Source organism: Heterodontus francisci, chromosome 44 (genome assembly GCF_036365525.1).
Source record: "Heterodontus francisci isolate sHetFra1 chromosome 44, sHetFra1.hap1, whole genome shotgun sequence".
Lineage (NCBI taxonomy): Eukaryota > Metazoa > Chordata > Chondrichthyes > Heterodontiformes > Heterodontidae > Heterodontus > Heterodontus francisci.
Window position 1 is genome coordinate 19,512,643 of NC_090414.1, and position 16,728 is coordinate 19,529,370.

General features: G+C 47.2%; 2 protein-coding genes across 2 annotated transcripts in view; one reads left to right on the forward strand and one right to left on the reverse strand.

Moving 5' to 3' along the window:
- Nucleotides 1–4,283, reverse strand: part of LOC137355847 (calpain-1 catalytic subunit-like) — a 63,250-nt gene extending 58,967 nt beyond the window's left edge. The window contains exon 1 of the mRNA XM_068021430.1: nt 4,051–4,283. The gene's annotated coding sequence lies outside the window, so the exon portion shown is untranslated. The remainder of the gene's footprint in view (nt 1–4,050) is intronic.
- Nucleotides 1–16,728, forward strand: part of tm7sf2 (transmembrane 7 superfamily member 2) — a 558,775-nt gene that overhangs the window by 526,351 nt on the left and 15,696 nt on the right. The window lies entirely within an intron of this gene.

Below are 16,728 nucleotides of genomic sequence, written 5' to 3' on the forward strand. Positions count from 1 at the left end.
ATCCCCTATGTAAATACTGACACACTCCCCGGGACCCACCCCTGTAAATACTGACACACTCCCCGGGACCCACCCCTGTAAATACTGACACATTCCCCGGGACCCACCCCTGTAAATACTGACACATTCCCCGGGACCCACCCCTGTAAATACTGACACACTCCCCGGGACCGCCCCTGTAAATACTGACACACTCCCCGGGACCCACCCCTGTAAATACTGACACACTCCCCGGGACCCACCCCTGTAAATACTGACACACTCCCCGGGACCCACCCCTGTAAATACTGACACACTCCCCGGGACCGCCCCTGTAAATACTGACACACTCCCCGGGACCCACCCCTGTAAATACTGACACATTCCCCGGGACCCACCCCTGTAAATACTGACACATTCCCCGGGACCCACCCCTGTAAATACTGACACACTCCCCGGGACCGCCCCTGTAAATACTGACACACTCCCCGGGACCCACCCCTGTAAATACTGACACACTCCCCGGGACCCACCCCTGTAAATACTGACACATTCCCCGGGACCGCCCCTGTAAATACTGACACATTCCCCGGGACCCACCCCTGTAAATACAGACACACTCCCCGGGACCCACCCCTGTAAATACTGACACACTCCCTGGGACCCCCCCTGTAAATACTGACACATTCCCCGGGGACCCCTCTGTAAATACTGACACACTCCTTGGGACCCCCCCTGTAAATACTGACACATTCCCCGGGGACCCCTCTGTAAATACAGACACACTCCCCGGGACCCACCCCTGTAAATACTGACACACTCCCTGGGACCCCCCCTGTAAATACTGACACATTCCCCGGGACCGCCCCTGTAAATACTGACACATTCCCCGGGACCCACCCCTGTAAATACAGACACACTCCCCGGGACCCACCCCTGTAAATACTGACACACTCCCTGGGACCCCCCCTGTAAATACTGACACATTCCCCGGGGACCCCTCTGTAAATACTGACACACTCCCTGGGACCCCCCCTGTAAATATTGACACATTCCCCGGGGACCCCTCTGTAAATACAGACACACTGCCCGGGACCCACCCCTGTAAATACTGACACACTCCCTGGGACCCCCCCTGTAAATACTGACACATTCCCCGGGATCCCCTATGTAAATACTGACACACTCCCTGGGACCCCCCCTGTAAATACTGACACATTCCCCGGGATCCCCTATACATACTGACACACTCCCCGGGACCCCCCTGGAAATACTGACACACTCCCCTGGACCCCCTGTAAAGACTGACACACTCCCCGGGACCGTCCCCCTGTAAATACTAACACACTCCCTGGGACCCCCGTAAATACTGACACATTCCCCGGGACCCACCCCTGTAAATACTGACACACTCCCCGGGATCCCCTATACATACTGACACATTCCCCGGGACCGCCCCTGTAAATACTGACACATTCCCCGGGACCCACCCCTGTAAATACTGACACACTCCCCGGGACCCACCCCTGTAAATACTGACACACTCCCTGGGACCCCCCCTGTAAATACTGACACATTCCCCGGGGACCCCTCTGTAAATACTGACACACTCCCTGGGACCCCCCCTGTAAATACTGACACATTCCCCGGGATCCCCTATGTAAATACTGACACACTCCACGGGACCCCCCTGGAAATACTGACACACTCCCCGGGACCCCCTGTAAGGACTGACACACTTCCCAGGACCCACCCCCTGTAAATACTGACACACTCCCCGGGATCCCCTATACATACTGACACATTCCCCGGGACCCACCCCTGTAAATACTGACACACTCCCCGGGATCCCCTATACATACTGACACATTCCCCGGGACCCACCCCTGTAAATACTGACACACTCCCCGGGATCCTCTATACATACTGACAAATTCCCCGGGACCCACCCCTGTAAATACTGACACACTCCCCGGGACCCCCTGTAAAGACTGACACATTCCCCAGGACCCAACCCCTGTAAATACTGACACATTCCCCGGGACCCACCCCTGTAAATACTGACACATTCCCCGGGACCCACCCCTGTAAATACTGACACACTCCCCGGGACCGTCCCCCTGTAAATACTAACACACTCCCTGGGACCCCCGTAAATACTGACACACTCCCTGGGACCCCCTGTAAATACTGACACACTTACCAGGACCCACCCCCTGTAAATACTGACACACTCCCCGGGACCCCCTGTAAATACTGTCACACTCCCCAGGACCCCTGTAAATACTGACACACTCCCCGGGACCCCCTGTAAATACTGACACACTTCCCGGGACCCCCATAAATAATGACACACTCCCCGGGGGCCACCCCCTGTAAATACTGACACACTCCCCAGGACCCCTGTAGATACTGACACACTTCCCGGGACCCGCCAGTAAATACTGACACACTTCCCGGGACCCCCCAGTAAATACTGACACACTCCCCAGGACCCCTGTAAATACTGACACACTTCCCGGGACACCCCGATAAATACTGACACACTCCCTGGGACCCCCCAGTAAATACTGACACATTCCCCGGGACCCCCTGTAAATACTGACACACTCCCCGGGACCCCCCAGTAAATACTGACACACTCCCCAGGACCCCTGTAAATACTGACACACTCCCCGGGACCCCCCAGTAAATACTGACACACTCCCCAGGACCCCTGTAAATACTGACACACTTCCCGGGACACCCCGATAAATACTGACACACTCCCCGGGACCCCCCGATAAATACTGACACACTCCCCGGGACCCCTAGAAATACAGACACACTTCCCGGGACCCCTGTAAATACTGATACTCACCCTGGGACCCCAGTAAATAGCGACACTTCCCCAGGACCCCTGTAAATACTGACACACTCCCCATGACTCCTGTAGATACCGACACACTTCCCAGGACCCACCCCTTGTAAATACTGATACACTCCCTGTGACCCCTGTAAATGCTGACACACTGTCCGGGACCCACCCCTTGTAAATACTGATACACTCCCTGTGACCCCTGTAGATACTGACACACTTCCTGGGACCCACCCCTTGTAAATACTGATACACTCCCTGTGACCCCTATAAATACTGACACCCTCCCAGGAACCCCGGTAAATACTGACATACTCCCAGGGACCCCTAAAAATACTGACAGTCCCAGGGACTCCATGAAAATACTGACACATTCCCAGGTGATCCCTCTCCAGGACACCTGAAACTGCCCATTGCCTGCTCCCACACCCTCTGTAGAGTCATAGTCATAGAGTTATACAGCACAGAAACAGGCCCTTTGGCCCATTGTGTCTGTGCCGGCCATCAAGCACCTAACTATTTTAATCCTATTTTCCAGCAATTGGCCCGTAGCCTTGTATGCTTTCAAGTGCTCATCTAAATACTTCTTAAATGTTGTGAGGGTTCCTGCCTCTACCACCCCTTCAGGCAGTGTGTTCCAGATTCCAACCACCCTCTGGGTGAAAAAGATTTTCCTCAAATCCCCTCTAAACCTCCTGCCCCTTACCTTAAATCTATGCCCCCTGGATATTGACCCCTCTGCTGTTGGGAAAAAGTTTCTTCCTATCTATCTGCCTGATCCTGACCACAATAATTCCTGTTGTAAATCTGGAGTAGCCTTTGCTTTCTCTCCAGGGGAAAGGGGGTGTTCGGTGGGTTTTTTTAAAATCATTTATTGGTATGAGGAGAAGTTTGAGACTTGGGGTTGTTTTCTGAGTGCGTGCAAGTTGGGATATTTTCACACGCTGACCCTGTTATCCAGAGGACGCGGGTGGGATTAAAGGAACCGATTACTGCCGGACCCCACTGTCTGTCCGATCCTGGTCTTAATCCTAGTCCTGGTCCGGTCCCACCTCGTCCTAATCCTGCTCTCTACCCCCTGGATGAATACACAGATCTCAGCAGAGAGCTGCTCATTCCCGGGCTGCACATTGACACATCTCTGCAATGTTGCAATAAATTGTTTCCGTGTAGCGGACACTGGCTGAAAGTTACATTGTGTCAATTTCACTCACCGATACCTCGCTGCCCGAGGGCTTGCAGTGCTCCGCTCCCTGGCTCTCTGATCCGATTCCTCTCTTTCTCTCGTTATCTCCCTTTGCTCCGAATTCCTCGCGGTCTCTGATCTTTTCTCTGCTTCTCTCCTGCACCCAGCGAGCACGCCTCCGCCGCTCCCAGCCGCCGCGGGAACGCGCACTGCGCAATGCACCGTCCGGGCTCAGGAGTCAACCAGTGCCCCCTGGCCGGCCTCAGCCCAGCTCCTGCGCACAGCCCATAACCATCCCTCAATAAACCAACAACAACTCCTCAACTCAGCCCACAGCCACCTCGCACTGAACTGATACAGCTCCTCAACTCAATGCCTGCCCCTGCACTACATCCATGTCCCATACCCTCACTCCATGGTGCCAGTCCATCTTATCTGTTCTTTCATATATATATATATGTTCATTTATAGGATGTGGGCATCGCTGGCAAGGCCCAGCATTTATTGCCCATACCTAATTGCCCTCGACAAGGCAGTGGTGAGCTGCCTTCTTGAAAGTAACTGAGTGAGTTCCTCAGCCACTTCAGAGGGCAGTTAAGAGACATTGCTGTGGGTCTGGAGTCACAGGTAGGCCAGATCAAGCAAGGATGGCAGATTTCCTTCCCTAAAGGGCATTAGTGAACCAGATGGGTTTTTAATGACAATCCAGTAGTTTCATGGTCACCAGATTCCAGATTTATTTGAATTTAAATTCCCCGTCTGTTGTGGTGGGTCAAGGATGTCACTGAACGGCTGCAGAGTACCCTGAAGGGGGAGGGTGAACAGCCATTGGTAGGAAGAGGGGTGTGGTCCTGCAGAAAGAGTTTTGTGAGCTAGGTAAGAAATTAACAAGCAGGACCTCAAAAGTAGTAATCTCCGGGTTGCTCCCAGTACCAGGCGCAATTGAGTTTAGAAATAGGAGGATAGTGCAGATGAAAGCGTGGCTGGAGAGACGGTCCAGGAGGGAGGGCTTTAGATTCCTGGGACACTGGGACCAGTTCTGGAGATGGTGGGACCTGTACAGGCCAGACGGGTTGCACCTGAACAGAGCTGGGACAAATTTCCTTGCGAGGTGATTTGCTAGTGCTATTGGGAAGGGTTTAAACTAACTTGGCAGGGGTGTGGGAACCAGGAGGAAATATCAGAGAGGAATACCAAGGTGCACAGAATACTGGGAGAAATAGGCAGCACTGGAGTAGGGAATAGTATTAGGTGGGGTCAGAGTAAGGGAGAAAGTAATAAAGTCTAAATCAGGGTTAATGTGCATATATGTGCAGCACAGTGTTGCTCATAAGATTGGTGAGTTACAGGCGCAGAGTGACAGGTGGAAATATGATGTTGTGACTATAACATAAACCTAGCTCAAAGAAGGGCAGGACTGGGTGTTAAATATTCTTGGATACAAGGTGTTCAGGAAAGATAGGAAAGGGAATAAAAGAGGAAAGGGTATTGATTGAGTAGAGCATTGCAGTACTGGAGAAAAAGGATGTCCCAGAGAAGTGGAGGACAGAATCTCTATTTGGCTAGAGCTAAGGAACAAAAAAGGTGCAGTTACATTGCTTGGGGTTGTCTTTAGGCCACCAACTAGTGGGAAGGACGTAGAGGAACAAATTTACAAGGAAATTACAGAGAGATGCAAAATTTATAGGGTAGTTATAATGGGGGCATTTAATTATCCAAACTTAAGACTGGGATAGTAGTAGTGTAAAGGGCAGTGAGGGGCAAGAGTTCCTAGAGTGCATTCGGGAATATTTTCTACAGCAGTATGTTTCTAGTACTAGCTTTCTAAAAGCTAGTGTGTGTAGGAGGTAACATTTGGCATGGATAGAAGATTGGCTAGCTAACAGGAAACAGAGAGTAGGCATAAATGGGTCATTTTCTGATTGGCAGGACGTAATGAGTGATGTGTCACAGGGATCAGTACTGGGGCCTCAACTTTTTACAATCTATATAAATGACTTGGATGAAGGGACCGAAGATATGGTTGCTAAATTTGCTGATGACACAAAGATAGGTAGGAGAGTAAGTTGTGAAGGGGGCATAAGGAGGCTACAAAGGGATTTAGATAGGTTAAGTGAGTGGGCAAAGACCTGGAAATGGAGTATAATGTGGGACAGTGGGAAATTGTCCATTTTGGCCAGAAGAATAAAAAAGAAGCATATTATCTAAATGGTGAGAGATTGCAGAGCTCTGAGATGCAGAGGGATCTGGGTGTCCTGGTGCATGAATCGCAAAAGGTTAGTATGCAGGTGCAGCAAGTGATGACGAAAGCTAATAGAGTGTTATCATTTATTGTGAGGGGAATTGAATACAAAATTATGGAGGTTATGCTTCAGTTATACAGGGCATTGGTGAGACCACATCTGGAGTACTGTGTACAGTATTGGTCTCCTTATTTAAGGAAGGATGTAAATGTGTTGGAAGCAGTTCAGAGAAGGTTTACTAGACTAATACCTGGAATGGGTGGGTTGTCTGATGAGGAAAGATTGGACAGACTAGGCTTGTATCCGCTGGAGTTTAGAAGAGTAAGAGGCGACTTGATTGAAACATATAATATCCTGAGGGGTTTTGACAGGGTGGATGTGGAAAAGATGTTTCCTCTTGTGGGAGAATCTAGAACTAGGGGTCACTGTTTAAAAATAAAGGGTTGCCCGTTTAAGACAGAGATGAGGAGAAATTGTTTTCTCTCAGAGGGTCTTTAAAACTCTTCTTCAAAAGGCAGTGGAAGCAGAGCCTTTGAATATTTTTAAGGCAGAGGTAGATAGATTCTTGATAAGGAAGGGGGTGAAAGGTTATTGGGGGTAGGTGAGAATGTGGCGTTGAGGTGACAATCAGACCAGCCATCGTATTGAATGGCGGAGCAGGCTCGAAGGGCCGAGTGGCCTACTCCTGCTCCTAATTCGTATGTTCATATGTTTATATGTATGTTCATAGTCAAACGAGAAAGGAGGCACTGCTAGACCTGGTTCTTGGGAATGTGGTTGGCCAAATGGATCAAGTATCTGTAGGAGAACATTAGGGGACATTGATCATTGTATCATAAGGTTAAGGCTGACTATTGAAAAGGACAAAGAATGACCCAGAGTAAAAATAATTAACTAGGGGAAAACCAACTTCAATGGGGTAAGAGCAGATCTGGGACGAATAAACTGGAGTCAGAGGTTAGCAGGAAATATGGTAGCTGAACAATGGGCTACCTCCCAAGAAGAGATAGTTTGGGCACAGTCAAGGTATGTTCCCTCGAAGGGGAAAGATAGGGCAAACAAATCCAGAGCTCCCTGGATGACAGAAGAAGTAGAGATTAAGATAAAGAAGAAAAAGTGTGTTTATGACAAATGCCAGGTAGAAAATACGATTGAGAACCAGGCTGAATATAGGAAGTCCACAGGGGAAGTGATAAAGCAAATAAGAGAAGCAAAGAGAGAGTATGAAAAAAGACTGGCAGCTAGCATTAAAGGGAATCCCAAAGTTTTCTATAGGCATATAAATAGTAAAAAGAGGAGTGGGGCCGATTACGGACCAAAAATGGGATTTACACATGAAGGCAGAGGGCATAGCTGAGGTATTAAATTAATACTTTACATCTGTCTTTACTAAGGATGAAGATGCAACCCAGGCAATGTTGAAAGAGGAGGTAAGTCAGACACTAGAGAAGTTTAAAATTGATAAGGAGGAGGTATTGGATAGGATGTCTGTACTTAAAGCGGATGAGGCACCAGGACCAGATGAGATGGTTACTGAGGGAAGTGAGAAAGGAAATTGCAGAGGCACTGGCCATAATTTTTCAATCTTCCTTAGACTCGGGGGTGGTGCCAGAGGACTAGAGAATTGCAAACGTTACACCCTTTTTCAAAAAAGGGTGTAAAGATAAGCCTAGCAACTGCAGGCCAGTCGTTTTAACTTTGGTGGTTCTAGAAAGAAAAATTTGGGATAAAATTAAGAAAGTGATTCCTGACAACGCAGCTGGAGTAAGCAGCTGAATGGGAGACTTTGAGGTTGAAGCTCTCCCCCCTCAGCTGCTCACTCCAGACCTCGCTGCTGCCCCCCACTCCCCTGGTCGATTGTTTCTCGCTTCGCCCCACCCGGCTCTCTGGCCGCTTGCTTCCTGCATCCCCTCCCCCTGCTAGCTCTAGGCCATGCCGCTTCCCTCCTCTCAGTCACTAGCTCCTACGTCGCCCCGTTACCCCTTGCGGCCCGCCTTGCTTCTTCGGGCGGCGCATGGAGACTAATGAAACGTAGGAGCGAGTGGGCAAGAGGAGGGATGCTGCGCTGCCTGTAACTAACAGCTGTGGGGGGGCACGGGGAGTGAGCAACTGACCAGAGAGCGGGGAGCCGTGAGTGGGGAACAATCGGCCAGGGAAGTGGGGGGAGCAGCGAGGTCTGGAGCAAGTGGTTGAGGGGAGGAAGCTGCTGGTGGGGAGGAGGGGGAGAAAGTGAGTTGCCGAGGGGGGAGAGCGGCCAGTGGGGCGTGAGCTAGTAGCTGCATTCGGCTGAAATCAGTCCTGGTCAGTCATATAAACGAATCACGATAACGAGTTGGCAGCACATTTTATACTCTGCCAGATTTTCTTTTCCATCGATCGGGGTGCCAATTCACTGTCTTCCAATGGAAATTCAATCATTAAATTCCTTTTGTATTTAATAGGATTATTGGATTATTAAATGGATCTGAGGATTATAGTTAGCATCCTTTAGCTACATAGTAGCATATTACTGGGCTTCCATCCAACATAATCTAGAACGATCTAGAACGATCTAGCCATAAGAATTTCTTGTGATAAATTGAGTAGCGTCACCTCTAATCCTGGCAGCTGCCAGAACGTCGCAGACACTGAGGTTCCAGTTGAAGAGCCTGCATTTGCGCATGTGTAAGTACTGCACCAACTAGTGGTTGCGTTGTCAGCAAACACAGCCAAAGTAAAAAGCGTCATGTGTAGCAGAAGCTAGACAGGCTTATGGAAAGTGTATGTAGTCTATGTAAGTATAATAAATGAGTTCCTAATAGTCGTTTGGTATTACAGAACTTGAGTATTGCTGGAAATAGAGACATTTTGTCTAATCTTTTCGTCTTGCACTCATCAGGAAAAATTGCAAGAATAGCAATGTAAGGGAAAGCAACAAATTTATACCGTATGAGAAGAGAGTGCTGATTGGTTGGCAAGTGGACATTGATCATAATCATAAGAAGTAGGAGCAGGAGTAGGCCGTCCAGCCCCTCGAGCCTGCTCTGCCATTCAGTAAGATCATGGCTGATCTTTTCGTGGACTCAGATCCACTTACCCGCGTTCTCACTGTATCCCTTAATTCCTTTATTATTCAAAAAGATATCTACCTTAGCTTTAAAAACGTCTACTGAAGAAGCGTCAACTACTTCACTGGGCAAGGAATTCCATAGATTAACAACCCTCTGGGTGAAGAAGTTCCTTCTTAATTCAGTCCTAAATCTGCTCCCTCTAATCTTGAGGCTATGCCCTCTTGTCCTAGCTTCACCTGCCAGTGGAAACATACTCTCCACTTGTATCTTATCTATTCCCTTCATGATTTTATATGTTTCTATAAGATCCCCCCTCATTCTTCTGAATTCCAATGAATATAATCCCAATCTACTTAGTCTCTCCTCATAAGCCAACCCCCTCAACTCCGAAATCAACCTAGTGAACCTCCTCTGCACCCTCTCCAGTACCAGTACATCCTTTCTCAAGTAAGGAGACCAAAACTGCACACAGTACTCCAGGTGCGGCCTCACCAGTACCTTATACAGCTGCAACATAACCTCTCTGCTTTTAAACTCAATCCCTTTAGCAATGAAGGACAAAATTCCATTTGCCTTCCGAATTACTTGCTGTACCTGCAGACCAACCTTCTGCGATTCATGCACAAGGACACCCAGGTCCCTCTGCATAGCAGCATGCTGCAACTTTTTACCATTCAAGTAATAATCCTTTTTACTGTTACTCCTACCGAAATGAATGACTTCACATTTATTAACATTGTATTCCATCTGCCAGTCCTTTGCCCACTCACTCAATGTATCTATGTTCCTCTGCAAAGTTTCACAGTCATCTGCACACTTTGCTCTGCCACTCATCTTAGTGTCATCTGCAAACTTTGACACCCTACAAGTGGTCCCCAACTCCAAATCATCTATATAAATTGTAAATAATTGCGGACCCAACACCGATCCCTGAGGCACACCACTAGTGACTGATTGCCAACCAGAATAGCACTCATTTATCCCCACTCTCTGCTTCCTGTCAGTCAACCAATCCTCTATCCATGCTAATACTTTACCCCTAACGCCATGCATCCTTATTTTATACAGCCTCTTGTGCGGCACCTTGTCGAAGGCTTTTTGGAAATCTAGGTACACCACATCCACTGGGTCCCCATTGTCCACCTTGCTCGTAATGTCATCATAGAATTCCAAAAGATTTGTCAAGCATGACCTGCCCTTCATGAACCCATGCTGCGTCTGCCCAACGGGACAATTTCTATCGAGATGCCCTGCTATTTCTTCCTTGATAATAGACTCAAGCATCTTCCCCACTACAGAGGTTAAGCTAACCGGTCTATAATTCCCCATCCTTTGTCTACCTCCCTTTTTAAACAGTGGCATCACATCTGCTGTTTTCCAATCTGCTGGGACTACCCCAGAGTCCAGTGAATTTTGGAGAATGCACCAGTTTATGGTGACTGACAGTTAACTGCCAAGCTTTGTTTGAAATTTAAACCAGGCGGCTTGACTCTGATTGGTCAAGGTATTTCCCTGAGGAATGACCCAGTGAATAGCTGTCACCTATTTTGTTTAGCTGAAACAGGCACAATGTGTGTACATGTTCTTTCTGTCTGCAAATAACACGGCCCTGTGTATTAATATATGTAGCTTCCAGTACGTACAAATGCGCCACACTGTGAGCCCAGCTGAAAAGGTTAAATTGGTTGTCAGTGTAATTCTTAGCACACTGAGGATTAGTTAGCAAATGTTGCCCAATCGCAGAATCACAACTAATGTTGGACACTGTGTTTTGAGTTTTGCAAGCACGGGTTGGTTGGGTACGGTCTGTACCATGCCCATTGCAAACAGCGGAAGGGACATGTTGTTTGATACGATCCTCCAGACTTTGGGATGTACGGACTGTATACTTAGCATCATACTAGCATTGAAATTCATATATCACATCACTCATTTGTGTGATAGACAGAATGTCGGAGGTGTGTCTTTCATCAGATGAGATATTAAACCGAGGCCCCATCTGCCCTCCCAGGTGGATATAAAAGATTCCACAACCACTATTGGAAGAAGAGCAGGGGAGTTCTCCCCAGTGTCCAGCTCAATATTTATCGCTCAATCAACATCACTAAACAACAGATTATTTGGTCATTATCACATTGCTGTTCGTGGGATCTTGCTGTGTACACATTTGTTGCTGTGTTTCCTACAATACAACAGTGACTACACCTCAAAAAGTACTTCATTGGCTGTAAAGCGCTTTGAGACATGCTGAGGTTGTGAAGGGTGCTATAGAAATGCAAATCTTTTTCCAGTTTGTTTGTTGAGAGACCCATAATGCAAGAAGAAACTTGCATTTGTACAGAGTTTCACCTCCCTCAAATGCCCTCAGTTTCCATGATAAGCTCAGACAGGCTTTATACTCTGGAAAACTGTTTGTTTTGAGGAGATTCGATTCGGTTCTTTGAAATAATGAAAGGATTAGACTATGTCCATGAGTGCATACTATTTGAATTAGATAGGTTTGGGAGAGCCTGGGGTCATGAGTAGCACAGAACTGTATAAGATAAGGCAGAAAAGAAAAGCTTATGTCCGACACCGAGAACTCAATACTACAGAAAGCCGAGAGGCGTATAGAAAGTGGAGGGGTGAAATCAAAAAGGAAATTAGGAAAGCAAAGAGAGGACATGAAAGAATATTGGCAAGCAAAAATCAAGGTGAACCCAAAGATGTTTTATCAATACATTAAGAGTAAGAGGATAACTAAGGAAAGAGTAGGTCCCATAAAAGACCAAAAAGGTAACCTATGTGTTGGAGTGGAAGATGTTGGAATGGTTCATAATGAATACTTTGCATCTGTGTTCACAAAAGAGGGGACGATGCAGACATTGTAGTTAAGGAGGAGGAGTGTGAAGTATTGGATGTGATAAGCATAGGGAGAAGGAAGTATTAATGGAATTAGCCTCCATGAAAGTTGATAAATCACCAGGCCCCGATGAAGTGTACCCCAGGCTGTTAAAAGAAGCAAGGCAGGAAATAGCAGAGGGTCTGACCATCATTTTCCAGTCCTCACTGGATACATATGTGGTGCTGGAGGATTGGAGGACTTTTAACCTACTTCTGTTTAAAAAGGGAGTAGGGATAGACCGAATAATTACAGGCCAGTCAGTCTAACCTCAGTAGTGGGCAAATTATTAGAATCAATTCTGAGAGATAGGATAAACGATCATTTAGAAAGGCACAGGTTAATCAAGGATAGTATGGATTTGTGAAGGAAGATTTTGTTTGACCAAACTTGATCCAATTTTTTGAAGAAGTAACAAGGAAGATAGATGAGGGTAGTGCAGTTGATGTGGTCTACATAGATTTTAGCAAGGCTTTTGACAAGGTCCCAAATGGCAGACTGGTTAAAAGAATGGGATCCAGGGAAATGCAGCAAGGTGGATACAAAATTGACTCTGTGGCAGGACACAAAGGGTAATTGTTGATGGGTGTTTTCGTGACTGGAGGACTGTCTCCAGTTGCGTTCCGCAGGGCTCAGTACTGGGTCCCCTGCTTTTTGTAGTATATTTTAACAATTTGGACGTAAATGTAGGGGGCATGATCAAGCAGTTTGCAGACAACACAAAGATTGGCCGTGTGGTAGATAGCGAGGAGGATAGCTGTAGGCTGCAGGAAGATATCGATGGACTTGTCAGATGGGCAGAAAAGCAGCAAATGGAATTCAACCCAGAGAAGTGTGAGGTGATGCATTTGGAGACGTCTAACAAGGCAAAGGAATACATGATAAATGGGCGAATACTGAGAAGTGTAGAGTAAGTGAGGGACCTTGGAGTGAATGTCCACAGATCCCTGAAGGTAGCAGGACAACTCGATAATGTGGTTAAGAAGGCATATGGAATCCTTTCCTTTATTAACCGAGGTATAGAATATAAGAGCAGGGAGGTTATGCTGGAACTGTATAACTCATTGTTTAGGCCACAACTTGAGTACTGTGTGTAGTTCTGGTTACCTCATTACAGAAAGGATGTAATTGCACTGGAGAGGGTACGAGGATGTTGCGGGGACTGGAGAAAATGCAGCTATGAGGTTAGATTGGATAGGCTGATGTTGTTCTCCTTGGAACAGAGAAGGCTGAGGGGAAATTTGATGAAATGTACAAAATTGTGAGGGACCTCGATAGAGTGGAAGTGAAGGGTCTATTTACCTTAGCAGAGGAGTCAGTGACGAGGGGGCATAGACTTAAAGTGATTGGCAGAAAGATTAGAGGGGAGATGAGGAAAAGCTTTTTTCACCCAGAGGGTGGTAACTCACTGCCTGAAAGGGTTGTAGAGTCAGAAACCCTCAATTCATTGAAAAGGTATCTGGATATGCATGGTTACAGACCAAATGCTGGAAGGTGGGATTAGACTATTAGACTGTTAGACTGGGTGGCTTGTTTTTCGGCCGGCGCAGACACAGTGGGCTAAGTGGCCTCTTTCTGTGCCATAAGCTTTCTGTGATTCTGTGCTTTACAGCCAATGAAGTACTATTGTAATGTAGGACACACGACAGCTAATTTGTACACAGCAAGCTCCCACCAACAGCAAAGCAATAATGACCAGATAATCTGTTTTAGTGTTATTGGTTGAAAGATAAATATTCCCCAGGACACTGGGGAGACCTCCCCTGCTCTTCTTTCAATACTGGCCATGGAGGATCTTCTATGTCCACCTGCGAGAGCAGACAGGGCACCAGTTTAATGTCTCATCCCAAAAACAGCACGTCTGACAATGCAGCACTCCCTCAGTACTAGCACTGGACTACCAGTCTAGACTATGGTCCCAAGTCTCTGTAGTGAGATTCAAACCCACAACCTCTGACTCAGAAGCAAGGGGCAGCACAGTGGCGCAGTGGTTAGCACTGCAGCCTCACAGCTCCAGTGACCTGGGTTCAATTCTGGGTGCTGCCTGTGTGGAGTTTGCAAGTTCTCCCTGTGTCTGCGTGGGTTTCCTCCGGGTGCTCTGGTTTCCTCCCACATGCCAAAGACTTGCAGGTTGATAGGTAAATTGGCCATTAGCAATTGCCCCTAGTATAGGTAGGTGGTAGGGAAATATAGGGACAGGTGGGGTTGTGGTAGGAATATGGAATTAGTGTAGGATTAGTATAAATGGGTGGTTGATGGTCGGCACAGACTCGGTGGGCTGAAGGGCCTGTTTCAGTGCTGTATAACTAAACTAAACTATCCATTGAGTCACAACAAATACACGGGGTAATGGTGCTGAGTCCCATGTTCCTGGGTCCAGTAGGGATAGTGATATTGTGTCTCACAGTCACTGTGGTCTCTTGAAATGCTTTTCCAGGAGGAGGTGGCCGGGCTTGGGATATTGAAAGCCTGAAGGTTTCAGAAGGGAAGACTGAGGGAGGTAAGGAATGTGATCATTAAGGAGCCTTGTTATGTTTTGAAACCACATCTTTGTCATTAGAGTTGGCTGGTGCCTTTTTTCCCGCAGTCTCTTTGTAAAAACCACATCCAGCGTATATGATTAGAAATGCTATTTCCATAATTGATGCATCTGGCAATAGCTATAACCAGTTGAGATGCCTTAGTATACTGAGGCACTATAATTGTAAAATCATTTACATCAGAGGGACTCTTAACCTGCAGCCTAGTTACCAGTCACTGTGTCTGAAAACTTGATCGTCTTCTTGGCATGGTCTGAGAGGACAATGTTGTGCCTTTAAACTCTATCATAAGCGACCGCTGTATTTTTACACAGGTAGGTTTAATTCGATTAGATTCCCTTTACCCTAGGAATAGTTGGAAGACTTGAATGAAAGTAACTTGGTTCTCCTGGCAGAAGACGAGTTTCTGAGGCAGGGTGAGGATGGTGGTGATGGGTGGGGAGAGCAGGGTGATCGATTGTTCCACACCCAGGCACAGATTATACCTTGGGCCTTCTCTCTCAGTTGGCCAGTTCATCTTGTAGTACAGCACTGTGGCTTGAATGGACCCAGGTCCTAAGGAGCTCTAAAGGCCATTCCAAATCCCTATGTAGAAGAATTACTGTACAGACACAAGTCCAGGTTTATTATTATGAACCGAGACTAGGGCACAAAAATCTAGGCTGACACTTTGGTTGCAGTACTGAGGCAGTGCTGCACTGTCAGAGGTGCCATCTTTCAGGTGAGATTTTTTAGAATTAGAATATTACAGCGCAGTACAGGCCCTTCGGCCCTCGATGTTGCGCCGAGCTGTGAAACCATCTGACCTACACTATTCCATTTTCATCCATGTGTCTATCCAATGTCCACTTAAATGCCCTTAATGTTGGCGAATCTACTACTGCTGCAGGCAGGGCATTCCACGCCCTTACTACTCTCTGAGTAAAGAAACTACCTCTCACATCTGTCCTATATCTATCACCCCTCAACTTGAAGCTATGTCCCCTCGTGTTTGCCATCACCATCCGAGGAAAAAGACGCTCACTATCCACCCTATCTAACCCTCTGATTATCTTATATGTCTCTATTAAGTCACCTCTCCTCCTCCTTCTCTCCAACGAAAACAACCTCAAGTCCCTCAGCCTTTCCTCGTAAGACCTTCCCTCCATACCAGGCAACATCCTAGTAAATCTCCTCTGCACCCTTTCCATAGCTTCCACATCCTTCCTATAATGCGGTGACCAGAACTGCACGCAATACTCCAGGTGCGGTCTCACCAGAGTCTTGTACAGCTGCAGCATGACCTCATGGCTCCGAAACTCGACCCCCCTACTAATAAAAGCTAACACACCATATGCCTTCTTGACAGCCCTATTAACCTGGTTAGCAACCTTCAGGGATTTATGCACCTGGACACCAAGATCTCTCTGCTCATCTACACTAACAAGAATCTTCCCATTAGCCCAGTACTCTGCATTCCTGTTACTCCTTCCAAAGTGAATCACCTCACACTTTTCCGCATTAAACTCCATTTGCCATCTCTCAGCCCAGCTCTGCAGCCTATCTATGTCTCTCTGTACCCTACAACATCCTTCGGCACTATCCACAACTCCACCGACCTTAGTGTCATCTGCAAATTTACTAACCCACCCTTCTACACCCTCTTCCAGGTCATTTATAAAAATGACAAACAGCAATGGCCCCAAAACAGATCCTTGCGGTACACCACTAGTAACTAAACTCCAGGATGAACATTTGCCATCAACCACCACCCTCTGTCTTCTTTCAGCTAGCCAATTTCTGATCCAAAGCTCTAAATCACCTTCAACCCCATACTTCCGTATTTTCTGCAATAGCCTACCGTGGGGAACCTTATCAAACGCCTTACTGAAATCCATATACACCACATCCACTGCTTTACCCTCATCCACCTGTTTGGTCACCTTCTCGAAAAACTCAATAAGGTTTGTGAGGCACGACCTACCCGTCACAAAACCGTGCTGACTATCTCTA